Source organism: Typopeltis vanoorti, chromosome 11 (genome assembly GCF_054136105.1).
Source record: "Typopeltis vanoorti isolate ZY-2024b chromosome 11, IOZ_Tvanoo_1.0, whole genome shotgun sequence".
Lineage (NCBI taxonomy): Eukaryota > Metazoa > Arthropoda > Arachnida > Uropygi > Thelyphonidae > Typopeltis > Typopeltis vanoorti.
The window spans coordinates 13,896,509-13,908,436 of NC_143559.1; the positions used below are offsets into that span (position 1 = coordinate 13,896,509).

General features: G+C 35.5%; 1 protein-coding gene across 1 annotated transcript in view; it reads left to right on the top strand.

Annotated features, from left to right (window-relative positions):
• Positions 1 to 1,919: 1,919 nt before the first annotated feature.
• LOC150101313 (ras-related protein Rab-22A-like) overlaps positions 1,920 to 11,928 on the top strand; it is a 377,479-nt gene continuing 367,470 nt past the window's right edge. The window contains exon 1 of the mRNA XM_090400390.1: positions 1,920 to 2,042. The gene's annotated coding sequence lies outside the window, so the exon portion shown is untranslated. The remainder of the gene's footprint in view (positions 2,043 to 11,928) is intronic.

Sequence of the window (11,928 nt, forward strand, 5' to 3'; positions counted from 1 at the left end):
AACAATGCAGTGAAATATCTGCAAACTATCCGCGATGAGTCTTTTGACTCCATGGAGGCACCTTATAATAATAATAATAACTACATGGTAATGGCATGATGATGAAAGTAACAGAGAATTAAATTAAACAAGTTCATAACGTTCTCTAGGCTGAATGTTCTGAATTTTGCTTGGAAAAATCCAGATTTTTTTGGAACAAAAAATTCTTCCACCTTCATGAGAATAGCTAATCATCTTCGGCTTAAAAGCTTTCATAATTGTTCTCCGAGTGTTAAAGGATTCGAATTCAGGGATTTTAGACCAAAAATGCACATGCATTTCCCTCTCTATTTCAGGAAGCGGATTACAGAAATATGAAAAGAAATATGAGTAGGAAATATGCATATAAAAGTCTATCCTCCTCTCTTTATAAGAATATAAGTTTTCTAAAATATTTATGCATTATTTCCCTCAACTTGCAGCTCCTACAATCCACTGGATTGTAGGATCTTCGTTTATTTTTTAAAAAAGTAGTTAATGGTTTCAGTATTAACGATATATGCTTGAACATGCATAATATTGAAGCGATTCGTGGAAATTTATACTTTTTTTGGTGGTGATATCTCTAAATAACAAAATTTTGGTGCAAACCATAAAAAATTCAGTGTGAATGGATTAGTCATGTAAAAAATAAAAAAATCCTCTAACGCCTTTGTATTAATTAAAGAGCAGGCAGAATTCATTTGGAAAACGGTGGTCACCAGCAATTGAGTTCATTTCCATTAACAGTTTTTGACTTTACTAGTGGCTAGAATATGGTAGAGAACATTCTGTCCCTAACTGGTATTACTGCCTGAAACAATGTGAATTTTTGCATTGGATTTTTTTTTTCTGACTAGTGAGATTAAAACTCGAGTTTCTTAGAATTCCTAGTTGCTCTAAAAATATTGATTACCTGTGGAACACTAAAGAACCGCTTGGAAAACATCCCTCTAGTCTAGGGATCCCAGATACATTGGAAAAAAATACGGGACACTTATGAGACTGAGGGTGAAAGTTTAGTATGCGCATCCATTACATATGCTAACACACTTTGTGCATAGTAAACCTTACCACGTACACACTTGGAAAGTTAGAATCATTTTGTAAGACTAGCATAGCATATGTGATGGATGTGCATACTAAACTTTCATCCTCAGTCATAAGTGTCCCGTATTTTTTTCCCATGTATCTGGGATCCCTAGACTAGAGGGATGTTTTCCAAGCGGTTCTTTAGTGTGTTCCAGAGGTAATCAATATTTTTAGAGAAACTTATACTTAAAGTAAACAAATAGTAAATCCAATTGTTAGGCTGCATCTTTTCATTAAGCCACTTTAAGTTGCCTTTAAATGGCTTTTTAATTACTATTATAGATACAAAATAGATGGTTAATACAGCAATGTTCTTCTCACCTGACAATATTCTTATTAATCAATCAGTCTTGCTCACTCTTGCAATACTTTTCTGAAGAATGAATTTCATAAAACGTCCGTAAAATACGGGATCGTCCAGTATTTTACGGGACGTCTGGGATCCATACTCTAGTCAGCAATGGGATTCGCACTCTGTCTTCTGCCGATTACAACAACGTTCTACTACACACGAATTATTAATTAAAATTCCTTACACTGCATATAGAGTATGTTAATTAATAATATATTCTTATTTATTTATTTCATTAAAACAGTACATAAAATAGATAATAGCTATTTATGCTTATAGCTTAATTTCTATTCCCGATGTTTTTTGTTTTTTTTTAAGTCTGTATATTTTGTTATACGAAAACAAGTTATTTACAATTGTTTATTTTATTTTTCAGCCATACTTTTGTCACTAGAGGGGGCCAGTAACAAACCATACAATTATTATGCTAGGTAAACATATTTAAGTTAAGGGATAATTACATCCCATTTTGATTCAGTTCTGATAGTCGATATTTGGAAAATGTGTATTATTTTAGAACCTGAGTAGTTCAATTTTGTGTATAACATTGCTGTTATGATAGCTGATTTGGTTTATACTGGTAAGTACTTTATTATTCATGATTTTCTTTATTATAATATCTTGGTCTTAGTAAAAAATAATTCCAAGTTCAATATCGCGCTAGTAATAGACGATCATATAACCAACATAATAAATATTTATAGCAACTAATGGGTTAATGAAATGCAGTATTTCTGACACAGTTTAAAATGCCTTTACTTTACACTATTTTAGTCATAAATTAAGCCTAAAGTCCTGATATGGAGACTTATTTATGGTAAAGGATCAGTTTACTGACCTATAGCAAAAACTGTTAGTAAATTTCTGCTCCATTTCAGTAAGTTAAATGCAACATAACAGTATAGAAAAACAGAGGTACTGTATGATATAACATACATTTAAATAATAAATAAACTATCCTTAACATGCTACAGGCAGTCTATAACTGTACGTACGAATGTACTCTCAAACTATAACGCCCCATTTTTTTTTCAAAAAAATATATTCAACCTGCAAAACATAAAATTACCTTTTGTATTTTTTTACAAAAGAAAATATAGATAAGCTTAACACCCATCATCAGAATTAGAATAAAAAAAAACGCAACTAGAAATCATGAGGGGATATAAGTAAACATGCTGCTTATTTTCGCAATTAGTACAACTGTAATTTAGTTTACGGAACACTTCATATATTTCCGTGTCACAAATGAAATGAAAGAGACAGAATTTTTGCTAGGTCAGTAGCCATGCCTTTGTTTAATATGCATTTGACAGCACTTAGTCTAGTATTGGAGAGAGAGAGTATGTTAAGACTGTCACTTTTATATGCCTCCACAGTCTACATGGACTATGGGTGAAAAAGAAGAAGTCTAGTATACATCAATATTACACCAATTTATTATTGTAGTAAATATCACTCGGGAGGTTTTTGTAATAATAATAATAATAATAATAATAAAGGAATTTCTCACTTAAAAAAAATATATGAATATTAATTTTTTAATTATTTTTATTTTCATGACATTATCAGGACCACTGGGCAAAAATTACATAAAAAAACATTAAATATTAACTGAATTACATATTCTTTCGCCTGCAATATTTTTTCTAAATCGTTTAAAAATTATCTGGTTTGATTGCTACATCTGTAGACAAGAGTTTTCACAGTCTTTAGTCTCTTAGGTAACAAACCACGACTCAAGCGACTGTTACTTAATATGATATCAAATTTTAATATGATACTTTCGAGGGAAAAATATTGACACAGAACAAACATGACATGTCTTTGTGATCGAATTCCTCTTTAATGTATGTTTTTTTCTGGTTATTTTGCCTTTGTATATGAGAAAAATTCCTCGTGCTGATGACATTTAAAACCATATTTCGCAATGGTTATTCAACTTTAATTTCTGATAGATATTATAAGCAGTAAATCACTTGCTTTGACAGATGTCTGGATTTTTATTTGATTTTTTTTTATTGCTATATGAGGGAGAATACTCTTGTTGCACCAGTATAATTATAAGCCACAGATTACTCTATGAACTGCATTCAACGAATAAAGTGTGGCTTTATTTACTGCCCACTATATTATACTACTACTACAACCACTGTTACTAGTATTTCTACTATTGTATAGTTCTTGCGGTTAGCCTAGTGGCAATGCGCTTCGCAACCATATGCCTGGGGAAGGAGTGTCCTAAGTTCGATTCCCGTCGACAACGTGAGGAACTCAAGGATCTTCCTCAGCCATAGCCAAGTTAGCTGGTCTTGGGCGTGGACAGTAGGGTTTTTCTCCTAGTTTATCTGAGGTTTTTCATCCCGTAAGCAGGCAAACCGGCCCCGTGAACACACAAGCTACAGTCAAAAATGCATATTTATCCCTCATTAGGAGAGCTCATCCTAAGGGGTGATCGAGGAACGGTGGGAACCCCACACGAATAAATAATTAACACGAAGAAACTATTGTATATATTTATCTAAATAATAAATGTGCTTTTTTGCATGTTTATACTAAACAGAAAATATATTTTAACTGTATGTATGTAAATACTCTGTACGATAACAATTTTTCATATTTTGGAAAAAAAAAAAAATGTAAATTGCATCCTGCTGTTATATAGTATTTACCTGGTATGTCACTACAATTGTAAATTATTACTGTCATTATTGATGTCTGTCTTTTTGATATCTGTCTGTCTTTCCTGTAATTGCAATATGCAAATTATAATGTTATTAATTAGAATTTGTACTGAACTACATGTAAGAAATGCAGTACTGTTGCCCAAATTGTACAGTATATGTTTGCGATTCATTTGAGAGATAATATTATTAAATGGTCATAAAATATGGAGTCAAGACTCATCATCAGGGGCAAACATAAATCATTATTTTCACATTTTGTATTCATTCACTAACCATTCGCTCACAGCCACCTCCGGCAATCCATTCCACACTTTCACCGTTCTTCAAGTAAATCATCTAGTTCTCGCATCCCTGAATACTACACTTTTACTCAAAATCCAAGCGTTATCCTCCTTGTTCTTTCTCCTCCTGTTATGCAATGAAAAAATTTCTCTGCATATATTCTCTTAAAATCCCTTCAGCCAATTTTTGTAAGTCACAGACTAACCTGGTATGAAGAATTCCATAAATCTGACACCATTGAGTCACCTGTCTCTACTTTCTCATCTCAAGGAACCCAGGCGACCAAATCCGAGCATCGTAATTCAGATGTGGTAGTATCAGATATGCGACATATTACTAGTCGCCTACCTTCTTGATTCTGCTTCACTGTCCACTGCTTTTTGATGTCTGTCTGTCTTTCCTCCTTCCATCCATTTATCACAGTTTATTTAATAGAATAGTACATGGTATACTGTCAAATGCCTTTGCAAATCCAACAGTATCATAGTAATTGCTGTTTCCTTTATCCAACTCGACTGTCACTCTATTACAGAAAGAGAGTTGCTAAGGCAAAAACTTTCCTTCACAGAACCGTGCTACCCTCTCATAGAACCAACTTTCCTACAGCCTTAGCTGCATCTTATGGAGTTGAAATATTCATCAGTAGCGCACTCAGGATTTGATCTTAAGGGGGGGGCGGTCCGAGTTGAGTAGACGATTTGAGAATACACACTACGTATCGCGTACGACCTATGACTGAGCATCTGCAATAATCGCTAATACTAAGTAGTATGGAAATAGAAGACACGACAAAACATAAAAGAAATTTAATTTTAATTAGAAAAAGATTTTTTGAAATTTTTTTAGAATAGAATATAGCTTCTATAATATCTATGATATCTACGATTTGAGAATAGACACTATGCATCGCAAACGACCTATGACTGAGCATCTGCAATAATCGCTAATTCATTAGTAGTATAGAAATAGACGACACGAATCAACGTAAAAAGAAAAATAAATTTTAATTTTGAAAAGATTTTGGAAATTTTTCTAGTGTTTTTTTTCATTTTTCTTGGGGGAGGGGGAGCCCCCCCTCTGGGTGCGCCACTGATATATACTTATAATTTGCTATGTCTCTCTTGGATCTTCCCTTATACAATGTATTCCTTACCCTGCTTGCACTCTATTGGGGACTTTGCTAGTGCCGAGACTTAAACTAAATAGCCTGTTCACAGGTACTATCAATTTTCATGCACATTCTGGTAATACACGGCCAGTATGCTATCTAATCCCATGGCCGTAGTAACATTGAGATTTTGTAATGTTCTGAGCACCTCCTGTTGATCTACCTCTATTCTCACATCAGTAACTGTATTATATCCACCCGGATTTTGTTCTGGTGGAGATAATGAGTCAGGTGTGTGTGTGTGTGTGTGTGTGTGTGTGTGTGTGTGTGTGTGTGAGAGAGAGAGAGAGAGAGAGAGAGAGAGAGAGTGCGCGTGCGTGGAGATCCAATGCATTGTGACTTATTCAGTTTAAAGAGGACATCCGATGTATGCTGCAGTCAATCAAACTACTTATATCGAGAGAATTCTTGAATGTGTTTTTTTTAATTAATAATTCGAGAAATTTTTTATATCGGTGAAAAGTTATATGTTAAAAATAATTCTCAATATTGGAGAACTGAATATTAATTATTATTTTGTAAATAAGGAATTTTGGTGAAAACATTATCTTTTTTTACAGGCTCGAAGTAGTAATTATGTTTTTTTTTATTGATCTTTTCTGTTTGTTTGTTTTTAAGTTAAGGTTTAGTTTTTCGTTGACTAGACCCAAGCGATATCGAGTTTTCGAAAGCATCGAGAGCACTAAAATATGAAGATATTCTCTATAATAATTAATTATAAAAATATATTTATGTTTTAAAGAAAAAGAAAAAGAGAAGAAAAATAATATCGTATGTTTTGTTTTCTTTTCCAAGGAAATTTTGAAGTAGTAAAATAGTTTGTTTTTTTTAAATTTGGAATGCTAAAGTAATTAAACTTTACTTGGGATATTCAATGCTTTTAATATTCAAAATAACTTACTATTATTATTATTATTATTATTATTATTATTGGCTTTTCTCTAGTAGACTTAAATCTGTTCCAGTGGCGAACCCTACGAGCTTTATGAATGACCTAAATTCATATTTATACCTGGATAGTTTTTATTTTCTTTCTTTCATGTGGCTCTCACCCACGAAAGACTTATTTGTAAACTTATAGTCCTACATTCATACCGTTGGTGTGCTAAGAATGTTTTCCTATTTTTATCAATTGTATATATTTTTTGTATTTATTATTTTTTTAAAATACAAAACATGGAACTTTTTCAAGCCACCAATAAGCGGGCCAGTGGTTTCAGCGGGCGATGAGATTAATCTCCTACCTGAAATGTAACACTGAATGTAACCATAACCAGATATGCTCGAGTTTGGTTTTATAACAGTATTTGTGAGGAGAAAACTAGAGTGCTGTGGTTTCTCTTTCACACTTGGGCCATTAATTTGTTGGTGATATTCAATATGATGATGATGATGAACAGCCTATTTTTCTACCCGCTGCAGGGTGAAGGCCCTCTCCCATTGAGGGAGGTTTAGGTTTACTACTCCCATGGTGACCCAGTCCATATTGGGAGAGTGTATTTATACTTGGGTGAAAGAATGTATGAAGGTCGAAGACAATCACAAACATCCATGCTTACGCGGGATTCGAACCCGCAGCCTCTTGGCTCTCCAGCCAAGAGGCTGCGGGCCAACCACTCGGCCAACTAGGCCGGCGTGATATTTAATATACGAGCTCGTATTAGTTTCTTCTAGTCAAGTCAACTCCACCTTTTCGTGGTATAGCCTGTTCCCACATACGTGTCTCTGATGAAGCAAGTATTGCCGCCTTAAAAGAATATTTTCTTTAAAAGATTTGAAGAAGTGGCTTCTGCCATGTTTCATTTCCAGAGTAGGATCATCGATTTCTGTCCCACCCTTTCTTCTCACATGCCGCCCACGTGATGGCCTTGTTAAATATACTCAATACATTCTTCTTAATTAATTAGGGAGGCAGTATTAATTCAACCTCCTCCATTTGAGAGTTCACCAGTAAAGTGGTTTCTGTAGACTGGTTGCTAGATAGCACACCGGAACGAACCCGATGGTAACAATCTAGTATCTTTCCTATCAGCTGTCGAATAATCCTGCTACTACTGCTGCTTACTCTGCCAGGTCATGCCCCGAGGAAGTCCCCGTATAACAGGTACAAGGACACTGCCGAGGCCACGTGCTTGGATTGGAATCGGACCACATCCTGTGTGGAAGCTATATACAAAAGTCCCTCATCTCTGCTTCAGACCCCTGCTCTATAAGTTTTCTGCATTAATGCAACAATAAAATATTCAATTAAACATTAAACCAAACGAATGCTAGCGTCATTGCAGATATGAAAAATATTCAACATAAAAAAGCAACATATCACAAAAAAAATGAAAGTACAACTATAAATTGCAAAAAATAAAAATATATCCAAAAGAAGCCAAACGAACTCCATAATTTCATCTAATCAAAAATACTTCCACATCCATTTTCAATAACATCCTAGGCAGCAGTACAAACATTATCCATGTACATCACGACTTACAGGCATCAAAATCCGATCTGTTATTCATAACTGAACCCCAATTGGCATCCTCCATGACTACATTCCACCTTAACTTTCCGAACTACATCTTGCATGACATGATGCTTTACTTAAAAAAAGAAAGGAAAAGGTGATTTTGTCAAACTGGCATTCCCTACTAAAGGTTATCACCTAGAATCTCCGCTTTACGGCTCGATCTGGCTCAGGATTTCTTTATCACTTTATAGCTTTCATTTGCTGCCTTTACCGTTCTCCTAATTCAGACAACCATGCTGTTTCTTTGACGACTTATTTCTAAAAGTTTATCTCATACAGTCTAATTACCCAAACTTTAAGATCATCTTCCTAGGATACTTTAGCATTCATAAGACAAATTGCCTCAAATTGTTAACCTGCCAACCAAAATACCAGATTATCCTCATCATTCTTCTTACCCTCCGGACCTATTCACAGCTCTCTTTTCAAATACACTGCCGATGTTTGCTCTCCTCTTGGTAACTCTGACCATGTTTCTTTTTTCTACAGATAGATACCCAACCAAGCTTGTCCATATTTCTTTATCTACAAATAGGTACTCTGACCAAACTTATCCATGTTTCTTTTTCTACAGATCGATCCCTTCCCAGCCAGTCTCAGCCTGGTACCGTATGGACTACAATGGAGCTAAGTGGGATGACCGGGATTTCTATGCCATTTCTATGGTGATTACTGTTTTCGCTCTCCAGGTCTAAACACCTGCTCTGACCATATAACTGAAATATTCCTTACCTGGAATGAGGGTCTTCATTTCTCATTCCATTACAAACCTCCAATCTCTACCCACACCCTGATTCTCTAAAAAAATGTCTCTTTTATGCGTTTTATCTTATGGTGATGTTACCATGGTATCATCAGAATACGAGAGAGAGAGAGAGAGAGAGAGAGAGAGAGAGAGAGAAGTGAAAGCAAGAAAGGGCAGACGTCATGCCCAACAGTCATAGGGAAGGAGTAGAAAGCTCGATGTCGTTCGAGTAGGTGGTGGTGGTATTTTTTCCCTTTCACTCGTTTCCGATCCTAGGTGACTTTGTAGGCATTGCCCGCAAAGTGTTCTTGGTGAGATTTTTTACAGGGTAGTTCACAACTGCTTTCCCCAACTCTTCCCCCCCCCTCATTTTATCCGGGCTCGGGACCGGCATACGGCTGGGATGTATTCACGACTGTAACCCATGTGTGTTCATGGGGCCGGTTTGCCAGTTCTGGGGGACGAAAAACCCGAGTTTCCGGGTGGGAAAAAAAAAACCTACCTCCGTATTAGACCATATAACTCACCTTTCGTCGAAAGAAATCAGATAAAGGTTCCTCACGTCACCCACGGAAATCGAACACAGGTGTTTCCGACCAAAGGGATTTGTCTATACTGACTGAGCCACGGAGGCCCTGTTTGAGTAGGAGGCAAGCTTTTTGCATTTGCTTTGGGTTTGTTGAATTTTTACAGTTGTTACTGGTTTTTACTTGAGCCATTGAATATATGTTTTATTTCACTATATATGTTGTAACATCACCATAAGATAAGACAGCCTCCTTAGCATTAATCTTTTTCTCTGACTCGCGTTTAGACAACCAAGGCAAGTTATTTCCTATCATACACAATACTACAAATTGCTGCCAGCATGGCTCCTGTGATCTTTTGCTAGAGATACATTAGAAAAATCTCCTTTAGTCTCATACTTATAAGTCTTATACTTATATAAGTAAACTTTAATGCTACGAGACACAGTTTTACCATGGTTTACCAGGAAGAAAAACCATGACTTCATTTTTGATAACACTTCGCTCATTAACCCATGATCAGTTTTCTCTTCTTGGGTTGACTTTGACATCTTGCTTATCTTGACATAAACATGTTATGCCTCCTGACCTCCAAAAAAAAAAAAAAAAAAAAAGAAAAGAAAAGGAAAAGAACTGTCATCTTCAGTTTCATTCAAAACACCATTTCTCGCCTGCTCAGCTTCTAACTTTATAAATACCCAAACCGACCGAACATAGAGTACTATTCTCACAATCGGGGCGGTACACCAAAAATCTCCGTAAAATTTCTAGATTGTACAAAAGATGGCCATCCGTTTAATAGGTGACCTTGCTCTCATCCTTCCATCACTTTGTCATGAGCATTCTGTTTCTGCATTATGTTTTTTTTAAAAATACTTGGGCATTACTCTGCTACCGAACTGGCCACTGCTATTCCTGCTGTTCCACTTTCCTTAGACCTGGATACTATCAATCTTCTGCTTTCCTCATGTAAGAATGCAGGCACCAGCTGGTCAACATCTGTACATATTTCGATTCCAAACATATCGAACCAACTTCTCATCTTCTTTCATTCCATCTGCCTTTGTTCTTTGGAATAGCCTTTCCCATACTGTTCTTCAGTGGTCAAATCCCCACCTTTTCAAGAAACGTTTTAAGATTTCTTCTTCCTTAAGCACTTACCCACGCACGTTGTTGTGTTATAGGTCTTGTAACCTCTCGTGTTTGTGTGTGTGTGGGGGGGTCAATTAAAAAAAAATATTTAGAAGAAACCAAAACTCAGTACCGAAAAAAATCAACGAACAGCATGTAAATGATATACTGGATAATATATATATATATGCTGGCGATTTCAAATTGTCTGCCCACCATACATCTGTTGTTACACCAAACATTTGACAAAATATACAGTATATACAGTTTAATATATAATCTCTATTTTGCCATCTCACTGCTGCCAAATATTTGGATATGTCTTTGATTCGTGTCAGCAAACCCTTGTTTTTTTGTTTGTTTGTTCATGTGTTTGATAATAGGTCATCTCAACAGAAACCTGGCCATTGGTAGGGAATTATTTTCTAAGGAGTGGTTGTTTCAACTTAGGAATTCAATACTGGAGGGACTCAAGTTAAGATTGTCTGCCGGAGGGGGGGGGAGAGGAATGATGAAGTCCTTAATATACTTTTGTTTTTTTTTTCCATAGTCAGATTTTTATCAACGCTGCTTAGTACGATATTCCATATGAGTCGGATTCTTCCTGCATTTTGAAGTATTATTTCGTGAAATACCAGAAACAGAAAATGAGTACAATATATTATAACTCAGCGTGAAGGTGACAACCTATATCATCTCACTGACCCACGCATGTGTGGTGTGCAGAACTCTTGAAATAACCTCATATGTATTTTTAATTATATTAAATTTATTATTTGTATAAATAATTTTCACCATTAACTAATCCTTCACTTGTAGTTTAATACAATTAATTCTGGAAACACACTTTCACATATAGCAGTATATGTGAAACCAAACATTAACGCAATCTGAACACCCACTCAAGCAAGGTGAGACATTTCCTGGATGCCATCCGTCATGCATCAATTTAACATTAACCTCCAAATATATTATTTACTATAATAAACTATCATATCTATAACCGAATATGTCGTTTAAAATGAATATTAGGTGCAGGCCAGAGAGTTAGATCAATTGCAAGCCTGGTTCGCCTAGTGGTTAATGTACCCGCTCTCCACACAGAAGGCTGCGAGTTCGAATCCCGCTGTTGGTATGGATGTTTATGATTGTCTTCAGATAAGAGATGACTGTTATCGCCCTGAGACCACCTCCCTGCTTATTGAAGGCATGAAACGACTTGAAAAAGTTCCATAGTTGGTTTCTGGAGCATGTAAAAATATATGTAAAATTGATAAAAGTAGAAAAAAATCCTTAGCATACCTAAGGTACAAATTGTACTATACGTTTGCAAATAACTTTTCGTGGGTGGAAGAAACATAAAAAAATTGGCTCTCCCTGTTGTTGAATATCGACCATTAGCTTT